Source organism: Pseudorca crassidens, chromosome 1, assembly GCF_039906515.1.
Source record: "Pseudorca crassidens isolate mPseCra1 chromosome 1, mPseCra1.hap1, whole genome shotgun sequence".
In the NCBI taxonomy this organism is placed as follows: domain Eukaryota; kingdom Metazoa; phylum Chordata; class Mammalia; order Artiodactyla; family Delphinidae; genus Pseudorca; species Pseudorca crassidens.
The window spans coordinates 50893934-50918042 of NC_090296.1; the positions used below are offsets into that span (position 1 = coordinate 50893934).

The 24109-nt window shown below is 42.5% G+C and overlaps 1 non-coding gene and 1 pseudogene across 1 annotated transcript; one reads left to right on the forward strand and one right to left on the reverse strand.

Moving 5' to 3' along the window:
* Window positions 1–5069: 5069 nt before the first annotated feature.
* LOC137209161 (cathepsin Z pseudogene) overlaps window positions 5070–24109 on the reverse strand; it is a 31687-nt pseudogene continuing 12647 nt past the window's right edge.
* On the forward strand, window positions 16051–16123 carry TRNAG-CCC (transfer RNA glycine (anticodon CCC)). Its single transcript has one exon. It is a non-coding gene; the product is annotated as a tRNA-Gly (tRNA).

Genomic DNA, 24109 nt, shown 5'->3' on the forward strand with positions numbered 1-24109 from the left:
CTTGCAAATATTTTTCCCATGCTGTGGGTTGTCCTTTTACTCTATTAAGAGTGTCCTTCAATGCAATAAAGTTTTTAATTTTGTTGAAGTCCAGTCTGTCTATTTTTTCTTTTCTTGCCTGTGCTTTTGGTGTCATGTCCAAGAAATCATAACCAAGTCCAATGTAATGAAAATTTTCTCCTGTGTTTTCTTCTAAGAGTTTTATAGTTTAGCTCTTAAGTTTAGGTCTTTGTTCCTAAACAAAACGGATTTTTGTATATAGTATAAGGAAAGTGTCCAATTTCTTTCTTTTGCATGTGGATATCTAGTTTTCCCCATACCATTTGTTGAAAAGATTGTCCTTTCCCTATCACATGGTCTTGGCACCCTTGTCAAAGATCATTTGATCACATATACAAGGTTTTGTTTCTAGGATCTCTGTTCTATCCCACTGGTCTATATGCCCATCCTTATGCCAGTACCACACTGCTTTGATTATTGTAGCTTTGTAGTAAGTTTTGAAATCAGAAAGTGTGAGATCTCCAACTCTGTTCTTCTTTTGAAACGTTGTTTTGACTATTCCAGGTCCTTTGAGCTTCCATATGAATTTTAAAATAGATTTTTCTATTCTGAAAAAAAAAAACTGCTGTTGGGATTTTGAAAGAGATTGCATTGTATGTGTAGAGCAATTTGGGCAATATTTTCCTTTTAACAATATGAAGTCTTCCAGTACATGAACTCAGGATGTCTTTCCATTTATTTAAGTGTTCTTTAATTTCTTTCAGCAATGATTTGTAATTTTCAATGTTCAAGTATTTAGCCTCCTTGATTAAAAATTTATTCCTGAATACTATATTGTTTTTGACACCCTGATAAATGGAATGATATTTTTAATATCCATTTCAGATTTTTCATTGCTAATGTATAGAAATGTAACTGATTTTTTGTGTGTTATTTTGTATCCTGCAACTGCTACATTTTTAAAATTAACTCTAGCTGTTGTGTGTGTGTGTGTGTGTGTGTGTGTAATCCTTAGGATTTTTTACATAAAAGATTCTGTTGTCTGTGAACAGAGATAATTTTACTCTTTTCTTTCCAATTTGGATGCCTTTTTTCCTATTGCCCAATTTCTCTGGCTAGAACTTCCAATATTATGTTGAAGGAAGCAGACACCCTTCTTTTTTTCCTAATCTTAAGTGAAAACCTCTCAGTCTTTCACCATTGAGTAGGATATTAGCTGAGGATTTTTCATATATGGCCTTTATAAGTTGAGGAAGTTTCCTTCTGTTTCTAGTTTTGTCATTGAGTGTTGAATTTGTCAAATGGTTTTCTGCATCAATTGAAATGATTCTGTGGGGTTTTTTCTTTATTGTATTAATGTGGTATATTATAGTGATTGATTTTTTAAAATTAATTATTTTGAATTTTTGAAATTTATTTATTTTTTATACAGCAGGTTCTTATTAGTTATGAATTAGTGTATATATGTCAATCCCAATCTCCCAGTTCATCCCACCACCATCAACCCCCCCACCCCTGCCAACCGGCCACTTCCCCTCTTGTTGTCTATACGTTTGTTCTTATAGTGATTGGTTTTTAAATGCTGAACTATCCTTGCATTCCATGAATAAATTCTATTTGGTCATGGTATATAATCCTTTTAATATGTCACTGAATTTGATTTGCTAGTATTTTTTTTTTAATCTATATTCTTAATGGGTCCTGGTCTATAGATTTCTTTCCTTGTTGTGTCTTTTACTGGCTTTGGTATCAGGGTAATGCTGGTCTCATAGAATGAGTTAAGAAGTGTTCCCTTCTGTTCAATTTTTGGGAAGATTTTGAGAAAGAGTAATATTAATGCTTCTTTAAATTTTTGGTAGAATTCTCCAATAAAGCTATCTAGTCCTGGAATGTGTGTTTCTTTTTTTAAAAATTTATTTTGTTGAAGTATAGTTGATTTACAATGTTGTGTTAATTTCTGCTGTACAGAAAAGTGATTCAGTTATACACATATACATTCTTTTTCATATTCTTTTCCATTATGGTTTATCACAGGACATTGAATATAGTTCCATGTGCTATACAGTAGGACTTTGTTGTTTTGGAATGTGTATTTCTAAACCAACTTCTCCCTCTTCCATGCTCCCATGTTTCTGATATACAGTTGGGTTTGGGACTAACTACCCCAAATACCCAATTTGAACACTCTTGGATATAACTCTTGATAAATTAGTCACATATTTTTTTAAAGAGAGGAAAAGCTTTGGGTAAGAGTTGTACTCAAGCTACCCAGCTCCGGAAGTGCCCACAGGAGGGAAAGAGAAGGATACAGGGGTGAGTGAGCCTCTGAGAACAAGGAGAGTATTGATAACCTCAGGAGGAACCGGGTGCCTGGTGTACAGCTTCCACCCTTCACCTGAGTGCAGCTGTTTCCATCCAGATAGCTTCTCCCCACAGCTTTACCTGGCCTGTAACCACTAGAGCTCTGGGCACCTGCTTAGTCTGAGAGGTGGTGAAGGGAGGAGGTGTTATGTACAAAATGTGACTCACAGGAGTCAGACCGCCAGGGGTCAGATCCTTCTCTGAGCTCTAATGGGCCAAGCGGATGGTGGTGCAGCAGGAAGAGGAAGCTTCTTGGTACAAATTGATTAACGTGACGTTATTCTCACTAAATGTTTTCTTAAGCTTGTGCACAAAGATTATGGACAATGGAAAAGTGTCATAAAACTTGTAATCAGACAGAAAAGCTATTTTCTGCAGGTCCCTTTGCCTTTTAACCTCAATCTCTCTTCTCCCCACCCCATCTTTCCTCAGGCACCAGGCTACATTTCCAGTAAAAACTTGCTTGGCCACTTGTGTAGAAAGAGGAGTTAATATTTGAATACTCAACGGACTGGTTCTCCTTGGCAGCAAGTAGCCAAGTAAATATCCAAGCGAGAACAAGGGAAGGAACAAAATGGCACCAAGTCCAAATGAGAAGTGCCTCAGTCATCCTGCAACACCCTGGATGCCCCCAGTGAACAACATCCTCTCTCCAGGTGAGTCATGGCCTCCACACCCAGCAGGGTGTAGACACACTGCACTGAAATAAAATAGTAAGACTAAGTCAAGCAGGTAAAACACTCCCTTGTTGTCAATTTGATAAAATGTTCAATCCTGCTTCAAGAATGGAAGACAGAAGGAGGGTTTTCAACAATACCAGGTTTTATATAATCCCACTAGAACTAGGGATCTGCAGTAAGGCTTGAAAATGTGTAATCTCACAGATATTTCCATCTATAAACACAAAAGTGCATGGAAGCTCTGAAAAAAGTTTTTGTTTTGTTTTAAGGGGAGGGGAACTTCTATAGTGCTCTAGACCTTGAATAGATGATAAAAGACAGTTTGGAAGATCTGAGTTTCCTCTTCAAAATCCAAGATGTAAATGCACACTTAAACTATTCCTACTTCTACTTTTTTTCCCCCTTACACCTTATACCCTTGAAATAGAGAAAAGAAAGTGATAATAGCACCCCAGCTATGCAGAACTGGCTCAGGAGACCAAAGGCCTAAAAGAGATTGTAACGTTAGCAAGAAAGCCTGTGATTAAAAGTCACTTAAGACCTAATGCTCAAATATTCTAAGCTACTATTACATCAGAAGCATTATTTCTCAAGATGGAAGGACTAGTGAAAAACCTGATGGGCCTGCAAAGGTGTAAACTTACCCACAAGGCTGAAGTAGCCTAAGCTCTGATCTTTTTTTTTTTTCTAAGCTCTGATCTTGATGAGCATAGAAGTTCCTCTGCCCCCTTATTATTGGTAGAAAACGTCCCAAATAAACTTATACCAGGTCATTTTATCATTATCATGATGATTATTGTCAATAAACACTTATTAGGCATCCAGTTGCCAGCACTATCCTGACCAGACCAGTTTCAACTTCCCTGAGTCATTACTTGGTGAACATATCCATGGGCATTGCTTCATCGCTGTTCTGGACTTACACTCTTTGCAATTTCTATATAGATATGTGCTGCTTTTGACACAAGCTTTCCTTGTAAGTAGACACTAAAATACAGGCTTATAATTAGCTCTCTAGGGAGGTAAAAGTGTGTGGTAGAGCAGAGCTTAGCAGGAGAGAAGTCAAGGCAGGTATTGAAGAAACACGGCGCGGAAGATGCGTAATACAAAGGTTATTTGAAGTGTGGGCAATACCACTAAAGTAGGGGAAGAAAACAGAGTCCTATCACTGCAGACTTTTCTAGTTATTATTTCCACACATATTAGCACGTGGTTCTGAAAGTGTACTTGTGCTTTATCCAACCCCATCCCATCTTGGAAACCTACAGTGGGCTGGAATGTAAGACACATAATCCTGGACAGACCACATCTCCATGTGGGCAGCATTGTGTCTAATCAAGCCCATGTCTCCAGTCCTGGGGCCAACACCCTGCCCCATGATGGGCTCTCAGTTCCTGTTTCTTTTTTTTTTTTTCTTTTTCGTTTCTTTCCTTATCTTCTTTCCTTCCTCCCTTCCTTCCTTCTCTCCTCCCTCCCTCTCCGTCTCCTTCCCCTCCTCCTTCCCTGTTCCTTCCTTCCTTCCTTCCTTTCCTTCTTGAAGTGTGTATTTTATTCATCCCTTGGCATCTTGAAATTGCCATCTCCCCCCACTACCCCACCATTGATTTCAAGGTGACAAAGGAACTGGTGATAAGTCTGAACTGTTTTTACCTCTTAAATACATCACAAACCATAGCTGCCAAATCATCTATTGAAGAAAACACAGGTCACATCATTCACTGTCTGGTGATCACTCTTCTCCAGGTAGATGGTTCGCTGCCATCATCATGACAGGAAGCAGTCCTGTGCAGGTGCTAAGTCGCCCCCCTCAGACTCTCCCCTGGGATCACTCTTTCAGCCCATGAGGCATTTTGACGGGTGTCTCTCCTCCGTGCTCAGTGCCGTTACCAGGCGTCAGATACTTGAACATCAACCCCCAGTTCTCTCGAACCATGGCAGTACCAACCCAGTGCCCATGATGACGGGATCCCCTCTGGTTACGGCTCATGAGATCATTTCTTTAAGAACTGCTCGTTGGAGACGTCTGCCTTAAACGGTGGGGTTCCCAAATGTGCAACAGCTTACAACAGCAAGGTTGTAATCGGCACCCTTCCCGTCTTTTGGCCTCTCCCGTTGCGGAGCACAGGCTCCGGACGCGCAGGTCCAGCGGCCATGGCTCACGGGCCCAGCCGCTCCGCGGCATGTCGTTTCCTCCCGGACCGGGACACGAACCCGCGTCCCCTGCATCGGCAGGCGGACTCTCAACCACCGCGCCACCAGGGAAGCCCACCCTTCCCACCTTTGTAGGTGCTGGTCACTATCCTCATCCAGCCTTGCTCGCCCCATGAATTCCGGACGAGTCAGTACTCCATCCCATCGCTGACGCCCCACCCGGCCACGGAAATGATGTGGTTTATGTAGGCCTTGTCATGGTATTCAGCATAGATGCCTCCAGAGTAGTTAGACCTCTTTTCTGTTGCCATCGTACCGCCTCTGATGGGATCGTTTGTGTAGATTTCTACCATCACCTTTTCCCTCCTGGAGACCAAGCCATAGTCGCCAACTTCCCAAAGGGTGTAGTTCTGGATGACACGGCGCTCTTTGAATTCGGTGCAGGTTCCGCACTGGTTAAACTTGTCACACTCTTGGTCCTTGGCCTGGTCGTTGTTGCGGGTCTCGTCGGGGATGCGGCGCGGGCGGGCGTGCTCCCACCCCTGCAGGTGGTCGCCCGCCTCCCAGGAGCCGGCGTTGCCGCCGTCGATGACGTGCTGCACTGAAGGCCACGCCCCCTTGCGCCTGTTGGGGCTCCGGTCGGCCGTGGCGCTGGTGCCGCCGTCCTGGGGGATGTGCTGGCTCCTGGTGACCCTGGCGTAGTTGACCCCATCCGCGTTGCGCCAGTCCCAGCTCTTGGGCAGATCCGATGGGGACAGGTACTCACGAGGCCGGGGGTATGTCTTGCGCCCCAACTGGGTGAGCTGTTTCCCGCCAGGGGCTGACAGCCCGGGCGGAAGTGGAAGCCGGGCTGCGCCGCTCCACCAGCAGCAAGAGCAGGCAGAGCAGCGGCGGCGGCCTGAACGACGCCGTGGACCCCGCTCCGGTGCGATCGGACCCCCAGTTCTTGTTTCTTGAATCACATCCTTCCAGAACCCCCCATTTGTTACTTTCTTAGACATTTGACATCTAAATCTAAGACTAGAAGTGAACTCTAAACCCTCATGTCTCTAAATTTCAAGCGCCCTGCCGTGGTACATAGAACCAGCCTTGAGGCAGGAGTAGAAAGGATGCTCGTCGACTTCTGCTGTGCCTGGTCTAAGCTTGGCTTACCTCAGATAGAGTTCTGGCTGCCTTATTTTCAAAAGGTTCCTGCCTTTCCTGAGAACTCAGAGAGGTAACATCCACACCAGGACTTAGGCACTGGGCCCCACCACCCTTTGTAACTGTTTTTCTCATTTTGTACCAACTCTTCTTGCTACTCTCCTTCATGTATTTGGAAACTGTCTCTCGCCGGTTTCACTCAGATGACCTACTAAACTGTTTTCTCTGCTCAGGTTATTAAAATAGAAGTTACAATGGACTTGAGTCTTGGTTAAGCCTTAAGTTTGCTGCCATCCGTTAACAGTCTACGCTGGTCTAAGTGATGAACACAGATGTGCCCCTGGAGTAGCTAAAGGCTATGCTGAGAAAATAATATGCTCTCCAGGAGCATGTCTTCTTCCCCTAAAATGCATGAGGTTGTGTCTGCACCAAAGATAGAGCAAGGTTTTCAGGGCACAGATCTAACGGGGAGGATGACATTCAGTAAAACTGCCTTTAGCACAAACTCACAATTCTATCCAGTTCTCCTCACACCTTGTTTCCTCATAAAATTAGGCAAATATTAATAGCTGCAGAATTTTGGTAATTACACAGTGTTTCATACCGCATCGCATAACAGTATGATTTCCAAGTTAGCCTGAGTACACTATTATATTCCCTGCAGAACCCCAGAGCGTAAGGGAGAAACCATATGATTCCCAAGTGTCAAGCAAGTGACAATTTGCCTGGCTCTGCTCTGGAAAGGCTCTATTGTAAAATCAGTAAATAAACTAGAAAGTATAGAATTCTATATTTACTATAGTAAAGTATAGAATAGACTACACCTTAGTATAGTATACTATAGAATTTTGGTAACTATAGAATACGCAAAGGTAAAATTCAAAAGCTGCTCAAACCTGCTCAGAGGATGTTAAAGTACAGGAAAACAAGTCAACGGCTTTTATATAATGAAGAAATCGCTGCGTTCATTATTGATTCCCTCTTCCAAAAAAAAAAAAAACCCACATTTCTAAGTTCAGTGGCAGGAGAGAAAATACTCATCTCTTCCTGTCATTCCCAGAAGTAGTGCTGGAGAAAATATAACCACCCAGGCGTGTCATTACTACACTGAGAAGGGTATTACTACACTGAGAAGGGTACACCCACAGGTGAAGCGGATCCCCAGCCGGGTGTAAGAGGTAATGAGCAGAGCTCTAGTTTGTAGGGAAGCATAAATCACAGAACCGTTGTACTTCAGAAACTGCTACATTGTAACCAAAGAGCTGATAATTATGTCAATGAACATTCTGCCTTCTCTTTACTATACTCATCTGTTTGCTTACAAAACTAAAACCTATAGATGTTCTTCCCAAAGGCCATATATTTCTGGAAAATGCAGAAAGTTTCACTAAAAAGAGAATACTAGTTTGAAGAAAGCATTTTATTTTCATAATGTTTTTGTTAACATGTGTTCATTATCTTTATATGAAATGGGTTATTCAGTTAATTATTTTTATAAAATTAAAATACCATATGTAAGAGGGAAAGTGCAGTAAAGAAAGCAAAACTGCAAATTGTGGTAAAAGTAGCTGGTGGTGATGGTAAATTTTAGCCCACTAGAAAAGGGGGTCTTTTGACCCCCTTTCAGCCGACCTTTATCAGGCACCCTATGTGCCAAACACACACCATGCCAGATGCTTTAGGAATACAGGAAGGCAGTATGACAACTGGTCTATGCCCTTAAGGCATTTTTAGTTTAATTGGAATGAACAGTGGTATGTAGATATAGATACAAAAATCAACAATTCTAGGACATGAGCTGTGCAGTGGTTAAAAGTACAGACCTGGAACCAGGTCGCCTCAGTTTGAATCCCAGCTCTACCACTCAAGGCCAGGATTAGAGTGAGACACTCCCCTTGGGCACAAAATTTACAAGGGTGCCAAAAACTTGGTGATCAAGATAAATAATATTTTAATGCAATATTTTTAAAAATCAAAATTAATACAAAAAACTCATGATGCACAAAATAGCAAAAGTTTAAATACAGACAGGCTCCAACAATCCTGTGTCAAGTCATAGTGGAGCCCAAAGCAAAAGAAAAAAATGTGTGTCCCTACATAGATGTTTGATTTCTTTTTTTTGGGGGGGTACGCGGGCCTCTCACTGCTGTGGCCTCTCCCGTTGCGGAGCACAGGCTCCGGACGCGCAGGCTCAGCGATCATGGCTCACGGGCCCAGCCGCTCCGCGGCATGTGGGATCCTCCCGGACCGGGGCACGAACCCGCATCCCCTGCATTGGCAGGTGGACTCTCAACCACTGCGCCACCAGGGAAGCCCTCATTGTATTTTTTTACTGTTATTTTTTTTCTGGGACATTGATGGGGTTGAGGAAATATTGAAAATGAAAAAGTAGGTGTATTAAAAATCACATTCAGTTTCAATATTTTATTTTTACTCAAAATAGAATTTATTCTAATTTTACTTTCCTGGCTTTCAAGGAAGCAAACTCATCACTTACTAGCTTTGTAAACCTGAGTGAGTTTCTTAACCTCTCTGTCTTAGTTTCGTCCTCTGTAAAAATGGTAGGGCAAACAGTGCCACCTCACAGGGTTGTTGTGAAGGTTAAAAGAGTTATTACGTTTTAAGCACTTAGAACAGCACCCTGTCCAAATTCTCTCCAAGGTACACCTTTGCTATCACTGTATCTTTATTATATAGACAGTGAAAGTTTTAGAAGATCAGAGATAAGAGATCAGCTCTAGCTGGGATGATTGGTCACTCATTATCTGCTATATCACTGCACAAGAACATATGCTCCATGGGGGCTTGCTCACCACCTTATACTTGGGTCTACAATAGGTCAAGCCTACGATAGGCACTTGATACATACTGTTTCATTGGACAGATGACAATCAGAAAGTTCTTCACAAAGAAGATGGAATTTGAGTTGGTTGGCCTTCATTAAATGATAGGAATAAAATTGCAGATGATGAGGGAAGGTATGATGATATTAAGTGTGTTGAGTTTGAGTTACTAGCAATATATGCAACTGGAAATATCCACCAGTCATATGGAAATGTGAGGTTAGCACCTGGAAGAAAGAACCAAAGTGTAAAGTTGGGCATGATTCACATGGTTGTGATAGGAGCATCACATAAGTAGATGCCCTCTCTAGAGGAGCAGGTGTGTACAGGGCATAGCAAAGAGCAAAGGACCAAGATGTGGAGACAATGACTGGATGAGTCTGACGAGGAGCTGGGGAAGACATCTTAGAATTCAGGATGACTCTCAAGAAGTAGGAGCCGCCACATCGTATGACATCTCCCTGACTCCTAACACATCTCTGAAATAAGTGAAAATGATCTGGATTAGATCCTTAAAGGTGCTCGCTAAAAATTATTTTGTGTCTTCCAAAAGCTGATGAAAGTTCAAATGAAACATTTAGCAGTTAATAGCGTAGGGAATTCCCTGGCAGTCCACTGGTTAGGACTCCGTGCTCTCTCTGCTGGGGGCCCAGGTTCAATCCCTGGTTGGGGAACTAAAATTGAGGCTAAAAAAAAAAGCAGTTAATAGAGTATTATTAACGTCATATATTTACTTCTAACTACATTCCAGAAAACATATTTACAAGCCATTTATTAGCTCATGGGGGGTAAGCTGGCATGATATACACTGCTGGTCACCCGACTTAACCTATCCCTTCCTCTCTTGAGAAAACCCAAATTTGGTCCCCATGGCCAGGTGCCATGGAAAGGGCACCGTGGTCAAGCCCTGAGGCGGTGTTCTCAATTCAATTCTAGCCAGTGAGACATGAGAACAAATCTGCTGGGTGGGGGCATAGTTCTGGGAGAAATTTTCTTGCTAATAAGGAGTGACAGGCAAGAAGTAACCATTCCTTCCCTCTGACTCTGGAAATCCTGCTGGGATTCGGTGCTTAGAAGTGCTTCAGCTGTCTTGGGACCATAAAGGAGGAGCCGATGCCTAGAGGGTGGCAGAGAGGAAAGTTGGATAGAACCTAGGTCTACCATGATGTCACCGAGCCACTGGATTAACCAATTCTAGAACCAACCCATCTCTGGCCTTTTAAATGGAACAATAAATCCCCCTATTGTTTAAACACATTTGCATCAGAGTTTCTGTGACTCAAAGTCAATCATGGTTATGCGTTTAAGAAGACCTGACCTTCCCTCATCTAGTGATTCATCAATTTTACCAGAATCCAGCTTTCATATGTGTGGGATGAATTAGACCTGTAAATTCCCAAAATGGGGATCCTTTTCTTCTTGGAATCAGCATCTATAATGAATAAAAGATTTTAGCATATGCTTGTTTTAAATGTATCAGTAAATTACTAGGCTCACACACCAACAGAGATACCTCACCTAAGCTGCCTTGCCACACAAGATTGGAGACTATAATAATAAGTGGACTCTATTCAGAGAAGCAGCTGGGACAAGGGGCTCAGTAAGAAGCTTGATTGTGGATTACATGCTCTTTCATTTGTTACACAAATATTTGTTTCCAGCTGGAGTAGAAGTCCCATATTAATTAGAGCTAGAATTGCTGACTTGATTTACAGAATGTAGACAAGAAACACTCCTCATTCCTTACTCTAAAAAGTTAGAGGGGTAAAGGAGGGAGTGACATTATTCATACCAGAATAGCTTAGAGATGAGGTTGCATCACTTATGAAACTTTAAGAAATCAAAGAAGATAGTGACACCAAATACAAAGCCAATTAACCCTTCTGTCTGGCAGCTGATAGCATTTCAGCACTTCCGTTTTCTTTTTCCCCTCATTAATTTTAAATGCTATTGACAAGACTTTTCTTTAACCTATTAATTTGTTTTTATTCCCCTCCCACCCCATGCAATGACTGCTCTCTCCCTTCTACCATTTGAGCAAAGGATGCTTGCGGCAGAGCATAAGGCACAAGTTGCCTGCAATACATTTTCCTTCTTTTGTTTTCAAAAGCTTAAGCCATTGATTAATTTGTGGGGTGCGTGTATGGTAGGCGGGTTGGGGGGACATGTAAGGGAAACATGAAGAAAGTGGAATGTTCATCAAACTAAAAGATTCCAGGAGACAGGAGGCAAGGACAGAGGTCTATGGGTCCCTCATGCATCAGGGCCCAGAGCCATCTCCATAATAGTGCCCTAAGGAGGTGACCAAATGTTCAAAGGCTCAGCTTTATAATACACCTAAAGAGATAGAACTCTAGGCAGTAGCCTTGCCAAAGGTCCCCAGGCTCTAAGTGCCACAGGGGAAAAAAACAGAGCCAGTAGGTTTGAAGGGACTGTACTTGCCAGGGCAGTGGTTGTCTCAGAGGACACCAATACAGTCCAGGGACTGAAGACCAGAGGGCCTTCCCCTGTATCTTGGCACTATGAGACCCGGGGCTTCCAAACAACCCTTGGGGTGAGGAGGCTCTGGGGGGCAGTCAGGTAAGCCTGTGGGTATATTTCCTTTTTGCTGTGTAGGAAAAGGTGAGGTTGAAGTTAAGTTGATTTAAATACATGAAAAAACTCAGTATCCCTTGCCACCGAGGTCTGCGGCCTGGGAGTCACACCTGCAAACATTGACTATTTAGGGCCCTTACTCAGTGAAATTCCTCTCTACATTAAGTTAGTTGTGTCCACTTTGGTAACATGCCAGAAACCCTTGACTCTAGACTTGTCTTAAAATCTCTAAGTACAGAGGCTCTCACGTGGAGGGGCACAGCACACGTGGTGCCAGACCATTCTAGATAGAGACCAACTAGCAGCACCAGAAACACCTCTTTGCATTTGAGGACCGGAACATCAGACGGCCCAATCTAATGCTTGACTGCAAGCAGCAGAAGACAGCCATGCTCACTTTTTCTCAGCTGGAGTGCATTGGGAGGATATTGAAGAGTTCATAGGATGAATGGGAGGGCTGGAGGCCAAGACTCAGGAAACAGGCTGGACACCAAGAGAGGATGGGCAGTAGGGACCACAGCCAAGGTCATGCCACAGGACTGTCCGCCCCTGCTAGAACTCAACTGCTGCCCACAGCACGACATCATCGCCGCAAGTGGTTTCTGAACCATCTCTGAATCTTTGCTTCACTCCCTTGATATTCAAAGTCCCAGAGAGGAGGGTCTGACTGGCTGAGACTGGTTCCTACCCTGAATGTCTGGCGTAGGGAGGAGGGATCGCCCTTGATACAGGGTGGAGCACTGCACCTTGACACACAATGTGGCATTGCCTCCAGATGGAAAGGGAGATGCTGAGCAGAAAACAAACTAGCCCACGGTCCACTACATTCCCAGCCACTTAGGGAGAACAAAAGGGTGTTAAAGTTTTGTAAGCTCCAGCTTTAAATGAGCTACCTTGGAAATATATTTGCCTTATTTCCAGGAATCTAGCCCTGTAAAAGCTTTACACAGGCTCGTAATTTCACTCCCAGATCAACTTGCAACCCATGACCCTGATTGCTGCCCGGTACTTGGCCCTGGATCACTTCTCCTGTTGATTTTAGATTACTATAGCAATTCCCCGGCTCAGGCACAGAGAGACCTGCCAAGCACCCACATTCAGAACAACATTTTCACTTTATCTCTCCCCTCTTACCTCTACCCTGATGCCCATGAGTCCTGTTAGCTACCTGGTAAAGTTAAGAGGGAGGATAAGCTTAAGGACTATAGAATTAGAAAGTATTTTCATCTCCCTACTTAGAAGCAGAACTAAATTCTCAGAAAAATAGGAATATGGCCTGTTTTTTAAGCTCTTCAGAGGCAGGAAAACAGTGTCCTCGATACATCCAACAGTAAATAAGACACAAACTGTGTTTGAAGATTCAGGAGAAAACAGAAAACACTTGATAAAAACGGGAAGGAAGGGAGGGGAGGGATAAATTAGGAGGTTGGGATTAACATATACACACTACTATATATAAAATAGATAACCAACAAGGACCCACTGTATAGTACAAGGAACTATACTCAATATTTTGTAACAAATCTATAAGGGAAGAGAGTCTGAAGAAGAATATATATTTATAACTGAATTGCTGTGCTGTACACCTGAAACTAACACGATATTGTAAAGCAACTCTACTTCAATTTAAAAAACAAAACAAAAAAACAGGAAGGAAGATGCACACACACAGGAGGAAGAGTCTGTCCAAGGGGTCACGACAGTGGCTGGGGACATAGCGTCCCCACATCTATGATTGCTCCTGGCTGCTTCGCCAGCTTTGGCCAGGCGGACATAGTGAGCAGACAAAGCCTCTGTTAGAGGTCAAGACCTCTCTCACATCTGTCAGCGCTGGAGGGCAAAAGCCTCAGGATCTGTGTCTGACCAAAGAATCTCCTTTTTTCAACCTGTTTTCAAGAGGTTCATTATGATGTGAGAGGGGAACACACCCTCTGGAAAGGGAAAAATTAAGTGAGGTCTAAGGGCACTGTTCCAAACTACAGCTCCACTACACACCTACAGTGAGCACTACAAAGTCTTAGAAAGTATTTATAAGCCGTGAATACCAATGCTTAACGGATGCTAATTCATTGATTTTCTTTTAAAAAGAAAAGCTGGGAAATTTTAAGTGAAGGCAAAATCTTTCCAATGCTTCCTGTTCTAATTTTCCTTAACTTTTTCACTCGGTTCACTCTGTATGTGAGGGTCTTGTGTTGTCGGTTGGGCTGAAGGGAGGGCTAAGTCACCCCAGACTGTGCTTCCCTCAGCCTTCCCCAACCTGTGTGTAACTGAGTGTGCCTATTAGCAGGGCCTTGAGAGCCACAGCACCAGTGGCCCCAAAGTTGCCCACTGGCCAACAGTGAACAGGTTCTAGCCAGCCCTCCCTCAGGTTTGGACAGCTGCTTTGTACCTAGCCCTGAGGTGGGGTGGGAAGTCCGGACAAGACGAGGCAAGCTTTTGCTGAGTTCTGTGGATGCATGGGGGCAGGGAGCCTGCTCTGGGCTTACTCCACGTTAGGCTCCCAAGTGGGAAATCCAGGGCAAAGTTAGAGTCCTGAAGGAAAATAGAGCAAGTCTGAAAATTCTAAGGGCTCCACTGAGACACAGAAGCCTGTATGTCCTCCCCGCTCCCTTTCCTCATAGCTGATCACTCTGCTAAAGGAGATTCTGCCTCATGCAACAGCAAGTATGTTAAAACAGGAGGAAAGTGAAACGATGTGCGGCTGATTTTTCATCCCAGGTGAAGCCAAAGTATATAGCAATTATAAATATTATATAAAATATAAATAAAATATCTAATATTAAAGTTCCTCACAGCATTTTCTTAAATATGGGCTGAAGGTCATGGAATGAGGTTTTTGTGTGACTCACATTTATTTCTTTCCATTTCTTAGCTATCACACGCATCCCACAATAAAAGGCTTTCTAGCCTATTATTACTTCAGGAACACTAACGTTTCTCAGGGGACCTCCCTACCCCAAGGAGTTTTTACTCTATCTCCAAAGACGATAGAACTATCTCAAACAGTGTGTCAATTTATGGGCTTAGTTAAGACATAAATTACTCGGCCATCAATCAGATCTGCATAGATTTGCTATATTAGACCAAGGTGCACATCTGAGGGCAAGCCTTCAGCTGGTCAGAAATTCCCAGGGTGAGTTTTACAAGCAGTGCTGGGACCCTCATGCCTCCATGGCTTTTGTTGTAAGTTGTTGTCTCTCTCTTTTTTTTTTTTTTTGCGGTATGCAAAGGTCACTGTTGTGGCCTCTCCCGCTGCGGAGCACAGGCTCCGGACGTGCAGGCTCAGCGGCCATGGCTCACGGGCCCAGCCGCTCCGCGGCATGTGGGATCTTCCCAGATCGGGGCACGAACCCGCGTCCCCTGCATCGGCCGGCGGACTCTCAACCACTGCGCCACCAGGGAAGCCCAGTTGTTGTCTCTTGATCATGATGTTATGAGGTTCAGAAGGAAGTGAAAAATGACTTCGATTTCAAAATGGAAATGTAATATATGAGTTCAACAAGATCTAGGTACACTACATATTTTAATTTATAAAGATGCTCCCAAACTTTACCAGCGTTCCCTTCCTGCTCAGCAGATCACCCAGCCTCCTGCTTCATAAAGAAGGGAAAGGGCATCAGGACTGATATCTCCCTCCATTTCTCTCCTTTCTACTTCCTAACTTGCATTTTCACTCACCTCCTTCTTTCTAGCTGAAGGAATGTGTACCCCCCTCCAAGACCCACATGGTGCTTCTGATAGTATCCCCACCACCTGGACGCCTCAAACCATCAACAGCCCCCATCCTCTTTCTTCTTCATTTTCTCTCTTGTTAGTAATTCCCCCTCTCCCTCTTCTCCCTGAGAAACATGGTCAACGCTCTCCATCCTAAAAAACCTCTCAGTACTACTTCTCACCTTCTCTCTGCCAATCTCCTTGAATCCACTGTCTTCCTGTCTCTTCACCTGCCACTCATACCACACTGATTGCCCTTAATACTAGCTTTTTTCCCACTTACACTTTCTCCTTTGGATGTTTACATCTATTCTCATGGAGTCACATATTACTTAAAAACGGATAATTCCAAAGATCTACCTAGCCTTGAACTCTTGTCTGAGTTCCAAACCATTTCTAAGTGCATACTGATCATACCTACCTGGGTGTACCAGAGGCACCTAAATAAATAAGTCTAAATCCAAACTCATCCACTGTCTCATCTCTTCTCAAACCCACACCCCCAGAAAATGCCTGAATTTTATCTACCTGAGTTATTACCAAACATCAGAAATTCTAGTACTTCCCTGATGGTCCAGTGGCTAAGATGCTGCACTCCCAATGCAGGGGGCCCAGGTTCGATCCCTGGTCAGGGAACTAGATCCCACATGCCGCAAGGAAGATCCCACACGAGGTAACAAAGATCCCACGTTCCACAGTTAAGACCCGGCGCTGCCAAATAAATAAATAAATATTTTTTTAAAAAAAGAAAGAAATTCTATAAACAGGAAAAGACTACATATGTTAAATAATCCCAAAGATATAGAGGAATACGGGGGAAATCTGTGACACCCATAAAAACAAACAAACAAAACACTAAAGAATAACCTAAAGGATTATTGAATAAAGAACCCCCCAGATTGACATATATACACTAATTTGTATAAAATAGATAACTAATAATAACCTACTGTATAAAAAAATAAAATATATATATACTACCATAGTAAAAAAAAATTTAATAGCAATTCATATGCACATTATTGTGGTATTACTTGCATTTCTGTATCTGATTCTTTCTGGAGGAGTTTAAAGGTTAACTTGATAGTTTAAATTTTATTGATAGATTTCCTTTATGCTATAAAGGCAATACGTTGTGTGTTTATGCTTGGATGCAATCTGGAATAAAATGAAGTAATTTTAAGCTCCCCCCCCAAAAAATACATGAATTACAAAAAAAAAGAAACCCCCAAAGGAATATGGACAAATATATTAGAATAGTGAATTAATATGGTATCTTAGAGACAACTGGTGAAGATGAGACATCTAATAATTAAGAAGTCATTAACTGATGGTACTTGCTTGGATTTAATTTGCTTAGGCCTACCATTTCCAATTGAAAAGATCAAAGGACATCATTACCTGGAATATGGTATCACTGTTGGCAAAGTGGATTTGCCTGCTGAATCTGCCCAACACAGCAGGAACATGTGCTTCTAGAAGAAAAGTAAATGTGATTTGTAGCTTTCCATGCTCACTTATGGTAAGAGCAGACACCACAGTAAGCAAGCCCTAGAAGTACCAGGGGAAAAAGCCAGCAGGAAAAGATGGGTGTCAAAAATCTTCACTTACTCCATGTGCAAACAAAGTTACACACGTCACAAATGACAGTCACTTTCTCCAAGTGACTCCGAGATATAAGAGAACTGGATTCTCATCAATATTCACCAGTCCCCAGCTCTAACGTGTACATTATTCAGTGACCTTTGGCAAATGATTTAAATTTTCTGAGATGATTTCCAGACCTAAAAAAGGACTGTCACACAGTTGCAAATCACTCGACGAAATCAAGCTCCAGCTCAAGCAAGATAGTTAAGTGTTTGAAATTCACAGTCCTGCCAACTGACTTGTAGAATGTTCAAATATAACTTTCCAGTCGCCAAAAAATGGAATCCTGTTAGCTTACACTTCTAGGAAATGTCAGATGAGGCAATTTGGAAAATCCACCTGCTGTGCGTAAGCCTGAATCTGAAACAATAAATGGTCCATTTTTCTCTGGAAGTTGAATTCTACTGAATTAATCTTGTTACAAGATGAAAGCCTGAAAGTAAATATGATGAATCACTCCTCCTACCACGCCTGTGTGTGGTGCTAGCGCGGCTCCCCGCTTTCTCCCCAACACGGCTCTAGTCAGGAGCCAAGCATCTGAAGCAAAGTGTGATCAACAGATGCTCGTTTCCATAATTGGCACTTTTCCAGTAGCCAACCCCAAATTTAATTAGCCACTTATCTGAAGCAGAAAAGGATTTCTAAAGCATTCTAGTAACCTGTGCTCCTTCTTTCCTCTGGTCCCTACCCCAGCCCCATGTGCCTCCTCACCCAGAAGCCTTTGAACCATGCATAGCAAGAACAGGATGTGTGCTACTTCTTAATGTAAATAAACAACTCTCAAAAATGTCCTTGAGATTGTCCTACTAGAGAGAAAAATATTCCATTGAACTGAAGACCACATATGGTACGTAGGAAGGACAGTAGAAATGAGGCTGCACATGTAACTCAGTGCTAGCACATCAGCACTTCACCTGGGTTAACTCACAACTTGTCTACTATAACCTACCCAGCTCTGGACTCCCTCCAACCTGCGGTTGTATCCCACAGGGTCCCAGTGGCTGCGCTTATTTAATATTGCCCGAGCAATAACCTCACCCCACTCTTCACTCTGTCGATCTTGTATTCAGCGAATTCTGTCATAGCTCCAAATCTCTTGGAACAAAGACATTGTCTACACTTAGTCCTCTTGACAACTATCTGCTATATGATGGGGTTTCCAGGAACACATGTGACTTCACAGTCACCTCAGGGGGTCTCATTGGCTCAGGGGGCTGGTGTCAAACTGAAGCAGAAGGTATAGATGCCCATGGGGTACTGGCAGATGGTGAGGGGAGGTTAGGCCGAGCACTACCAGCTGGGGCCACGTTCCTCTTGCCTGCCCAGCACCTTTGCCCTGTTTCCTGCGAGCAAATCTCCTCTTGGTGGTGGTGAACCCATCCATGTGGTTCAGTCAGCTGACCAGCCCCCCACCTCCACCCAGAGCGCCCAATTTCTCCAAGGCCACAGTGACTGCGATAAAGTTGGACCTGTGACCCAGGTCAAGCCAAACCTCTTGAAATTTGGGTTCTCAGATAGGCTTTCTCGCTGCACTGAGCTAAAAGAATGTGAGTCTTGCTTACCACTGGAGAGAATCTATCTACCAGGTGGAGGCGGGGGCCTTCCCATACCACACCATTTGAACCTTGCGTCCAGCCCTGCCTGGAGGCTGGATTTCACTTCCATGAGCTAATCAAGTCCCATGTTTGCTTAAGCTACATAGGATGTGGTTCTTTCCCTGAAAGCCTCCCTACTAGTAAACACCTAATCTCATCCCCTCCCCAGTTTCTGCCTAACTTATTCAGATGACTATCTTCCTTCCTTTTGTGGTCTTTGCCTAAAATTCTCCATATCTTCCCCTCCAGCCCTTTAAACTCAGGTCAGAATCTAACTATTAAAGGGATACTTCCTATATTAACACACACCCGCCAAAGCCTTCCAGCCTTTGATGTATGCCTACATGAAAATATTCCATCCCATCATCATATCCTAAGTGCTATTCCATAAGATCCATTCTTGCTCTATCATTGTTCTTTAACCAAGAGGTTTTAATTGGTGGAAAAAAAGAGAAGATTCTCATTTTAAAGTGTCCTAGCTTTTGAAAATGAACCCCCATGGTGAAATATGCTGAGGAGCCAAGCTGTGTGCATGTGTGTTTTTAATAAGCGCTAGCATCTGAAAGCTTATTGTATGCCAGGCAGTGTGCTGAGCACCTTACATGAACTTTTCATTAATCCTTACAAAAACCTTATGTGCTGGGTACTTTTTCTCTCCTATTTTAAAGAAGGGGTATTAAGGCTTCAAGAGGTTAAATAATCTGCTCAAGGTCGCCCAGCTGGTAGGCTGAAGTCTTTGCACTGAGTGAATCCACAGACCCTTCTTACCATCCCTAACCCCCTAACCCACACACCAGGGAGCAGTCATTTGCCTTCTTGGAACACCCCAATGAGGCTTCCACTGGAGTTGCTCTGCACAAGTAACTCAGTGCTAGCAGGTCAGCGTTTTAACTGAGTTAACGTAAAGCTCTTCTACTGTGACCTACCCACCACTGGACCTCCTCCAACCCACAGCCAGATCCCAGGGGATCCCAGTGGCTAGGATCATTTAATATTGCCCGAGTAGCATTAAATTATTCATTTTATCAATAGTATTAATATCTATTTTTAGACTTAAATGAAATATGCTTGGTTATTTTGCTTCCTGGTCCACAGCAATTCTTTTTTTTTTTTTTTTTTTTGCGGTACGCGGGCCTCTCACTGTTGTGGCCTCTCTTGTTGTGGAGCACAGGTTCCGGACGCGCAGGCTCAGCAGCCATGGCCCACGGGCCCAGCCGCTCCGCGGCATGTGGGATCCTCCTGGACCGGGGCACGAACCTGTGTCCCCTGCATTGGCAGGTGGACTCTCAACCACTGCACCACCTGGGAAGCCCCACAGCAATTCTAAAGGAATGAAAACCTAGAAGTAACTGTGAGGTGAAGGCCGAGCCCAGAAAACAGTGAGAGCTGACTAGGGGAGTTAGAAGGAGCCTGAAAAGCTATTAAAGGAGCCACGGGAACTCTAGATGTGCCCAGCGCCACCCTTCCCATGGCTCTTCATTGCCTGATTCACAGCCAGCCCTCAGAGCAAGGAGCCCACCTTCTATGGACCCTGAAGGGCCCCATCATCACATGAAGTGGGTCCTCCAGTGCACTGGGGGCAGCGTACAGCCCTGCAGCGTTGGCAAACATGTGAATCTACTAAAAAGCTTATGTGGGGATTAAGCAGATATTCTTTTTTATGAATATGCAATCATCAAACTGTCCTTAAAAATATCTCAGTTCATCTTGGCTCTTCCCTAGGTGGTGGTTTTGAAGCCAGGAATCACATCTAATATATCTACCTTCATAATGTGTCATATAGTGCTTAATGCCCAAATGTCTTTATTACATAGATGAGTTCTGTTTCTTTCTGTGATGAGCCAATTGTACATCCTTATTACAAACACTGTCCAATTTATAAATGTTTTATTTTGGATATCATTCCAGAGAAATCACTCCCTGAAACTTAAATGTTTAACTTAAAAAAGAAGGGCACCTCAAAAAAGAAAGAAGGGCACCTCAGTCCCTTCATCAGCACCCATATATTTTTATTTGCCCACAGATCCAAGAAGACTAGAACAAGAATAAGAAGAGCAGGGAAAGTATTTTAGAAACTGGGACAGGTAGTGAGAAAAAGTAGAGGAGAGAGAAAAGCTGTATCAAATGTAAGCATAAATGGTTATCTCAGGAAAGAAGGAAATCTCTCCCCACACACCCTTTACTTCCATCTCTACTCTACAGATATTTAAAAAACCATGATATTTTTGTATCAAACTTTGTAGAACTCTGGTAGCCAGCCTCCAAGGTGACATCAGCGACTCTTGCCTGGTGGTATTCACACTCTTGTGTAGTGTGTAGTGTGTGTGTGCATGTGTGTGTGCGTGTGTGTGTATTGAGGAGGTGGGTGGGCGATGCATATGTGCTTGTATATCCATGATTGGAGGGGAAAGATCAGGGTTTAAAAGTTTAAAAGCATATTCATGAAAGAAAATTAAAACATAGGTAGAAGAAAATTACTTGAAGTCCAGGCCCTCACAGAACAGGAATTCACACTGTTGTTTACTTCCCTTGCCTCTTTGTGCCTACCCAGGCCTGCTTGTTTGTACAGCACCAGGAGTTCTTGACAATGACAAAGGATGAATCAATGTTCAAGCCTAGCCTTGACAATCCTAGCAAAGGATTTGCTTGACTACATTTCTTTCTCTTAAGATTCATTCTCAAAGGTTCAGAAATGAGTTATAAAAATGCGTGTATAAATATGTATAAAGGGCACTTTAGTAAAATACTTTACAAGCACTTTCAGCACTTCCTGTGTACACCACACCAGAGCAGCTGTTTCCGGGAACCCTAAAGAAGATAGTTTCCACCCTTAGCGTCTAAATCTGACTTTATACTGCTACTCAGCTAACATCAAAACTCATTTGTTTCATTGGGAGCAAGTGGCCATATTGTTTTGATCGTTTGATAAAATAGGTGATTTTCTAAAAATTTAGATCCTCCATTATTCTATAATGCATAGAGACCTTGAATAGAATCTCTATGTATATAAAATTTTGTCTTATTTCTAGTTTTCACCTCACTGCTGGAGACAGGAAATATCAAGCTGGCTTAAACAGAATCAGGTCAGATGCTTCTGTCTTCAGTTAATAGTGAGAAAAACCCTAATAGTTTAGGGCCTGCTTTGTACCTAGCACTTTACACAGATTATCTTTAATCCTTACAACAGACTTAGAAGGTAATATTAACCCCATTTTACAGATAGGAAAAATGTGGTTCAGAGGGGTTAAGTAACTTGCCTAAAATCACCCAGCTTGTAAGTCCTGGAGCCTGGATTGGAAGATCTCTCTTTACCTCCAAAGCCTTTGTTCTTTTCATAGCAACACCTGGCCTATTAAACAGGGCTTTTATTTTCCATCTGATCTCAAGGCCTCCTGTTACCTGCAGCAAAATAGCTTTACAGGTCTTTGTCCTCCCACAAGAAAACTGAAACATCTCACGAGCAGTAGTGAATTGAGGTCTGTGGGCAGGGTGCGGGCCTTAGAGGGGACGCAAAGACACAGCCAGCACACCTCACTCAGCCTTTTCCACACAGACAGAAGTGGAAGCCAAACACCTTGCCTAGAATGTTTAATTATTAAAAACTCATAAGTTCTTCCTAAAAAAGAAGGGAGAAGGTTTACTCACAAGAGTTAAAATAGTCATAGAACAGATCAGGTACAGTAGCTTAATCTTATTACTTAATCTCTTTCATTTTTTCCGGTGCTTATTTCCTGGGCCAACATTTTGTTTTTTGCTTAGAGTCACCAGTTGACTCATTCCTAGAGTTTTAGAAACTAGAGTCCTAGAGTCCTAGAGTTTTAGAAACTCTCCATTCCTTGGTTTTCAGTAACTTACCCTTCCTTCTCTGTAGTTGGAATAAGGGGTTTAAACATTCCTACTCTGAAATAGTGTCGTTAACTATTCAGATTCCTGACAGCTATAGAGCACCCACGTGCCAGACGCTGTTCTTGGAAATTTGAGGTGCTTCCTCTCTTGAATGCAACTTCCTGTCTGGCAGATATTGAGGTAAGGGTTCAAGTTTGGTGTCCCTCCTTCAAATACAACTTCTCTAGTCATTGACTTGTTTCAACAGTGGTTTCTGAGCACCTACGAAGCACCAGGCTAGTAATTCTCAATATAATTAGTTAGTCAGTAACTGCTACTCTGCTAGTTTGGCTGCAGGGCCAGGAGTACATGAATAAAATAACTAACGCTCATCATGATAGCTAACACTCATACAGGGCTTAAGAAGGACCAGGCACAGTTCCAAGGGCTTTATGTACGTTAAACCATTTGATGCAACACCAACCCTCAATTTACAGTTAAAGGAACTGAGGCACAGAGAGGTTAAGATACTTGCCTGAGCTCACACAGCTTGTAAACCAAGATCTGAACCCAGGCAGCTAGGTTCCAAGTCCACATTCTTAAACACTGTGCTACATTGATTCTCATATGATTAGGTTAATGGTAGCCCAGGAATGTTGTTATTTAAAAAGCAGACCAATGGTTTCCCCAAATGCCAACCCCAGCAAAAATCATTTATGAAACTATGTTTTACCTCTCATAGTCATGAGCAAAGAAATGGTTAAAATGAGCTGCTTCATGTGTTCTGTAATTCTGAGCAGTTCTGTATGTTGAGTGCATCCATTACTTAGCAGAATGTGACTGCTGACTCTGCCATTCAGAAGAATCACACTGAAGCTGAAGTGGTAATAATTCAAAATTGACAAGCTTGGAGAGACTTGAAAGGCCAGGCATGTTATTAGCATTTAATGGCATCAAGTATTTAATAGACCATAGTAGAAAGTATTACAAGAATGAATCTCAATAAATCAGCAGATTCCAGGAATATTTGGGGGCTAAGAATTTTTAAAGTATTTTACATATAAGTGGTGGTTATTCCTGGAAATGAATCCCTTAAGTTGACAAAATAGGTGTTTTATTTTTTGGGTTTTTTTTTTTTTTTGACAGAATAGTTTTAGGTTTCTTAAAATGTTTATTTTTAGAACGGTTCAACTAGAGCAAAAATAATCTAAACCTTAAAAAATTGTTCAACACTACATTGTTCTAAAGATACAACACAGACTTGTCAAATAATGAGAAAAATAAAAATTAACTTTCTAATTATCATATAAAGACATGTGACACTGTTATATAAAAGTAAAAAATAATGACAATTGCATATCAGCTCAATATAATCCTTATGAAAGATTTTTAAGTCTTGATGTAAGTAAATTCTATTAGTTCCTACCTGTGAGTCAGTGTTGGTAGAACTGGCATGCTAGGCTGAGACTAGGATACTAGAAGACTATTTTACTGAAAGAAGTACTAAAAATAATGTACATTTCTTTCTTGTTCAATTCAGTATGTCAGTGACCCC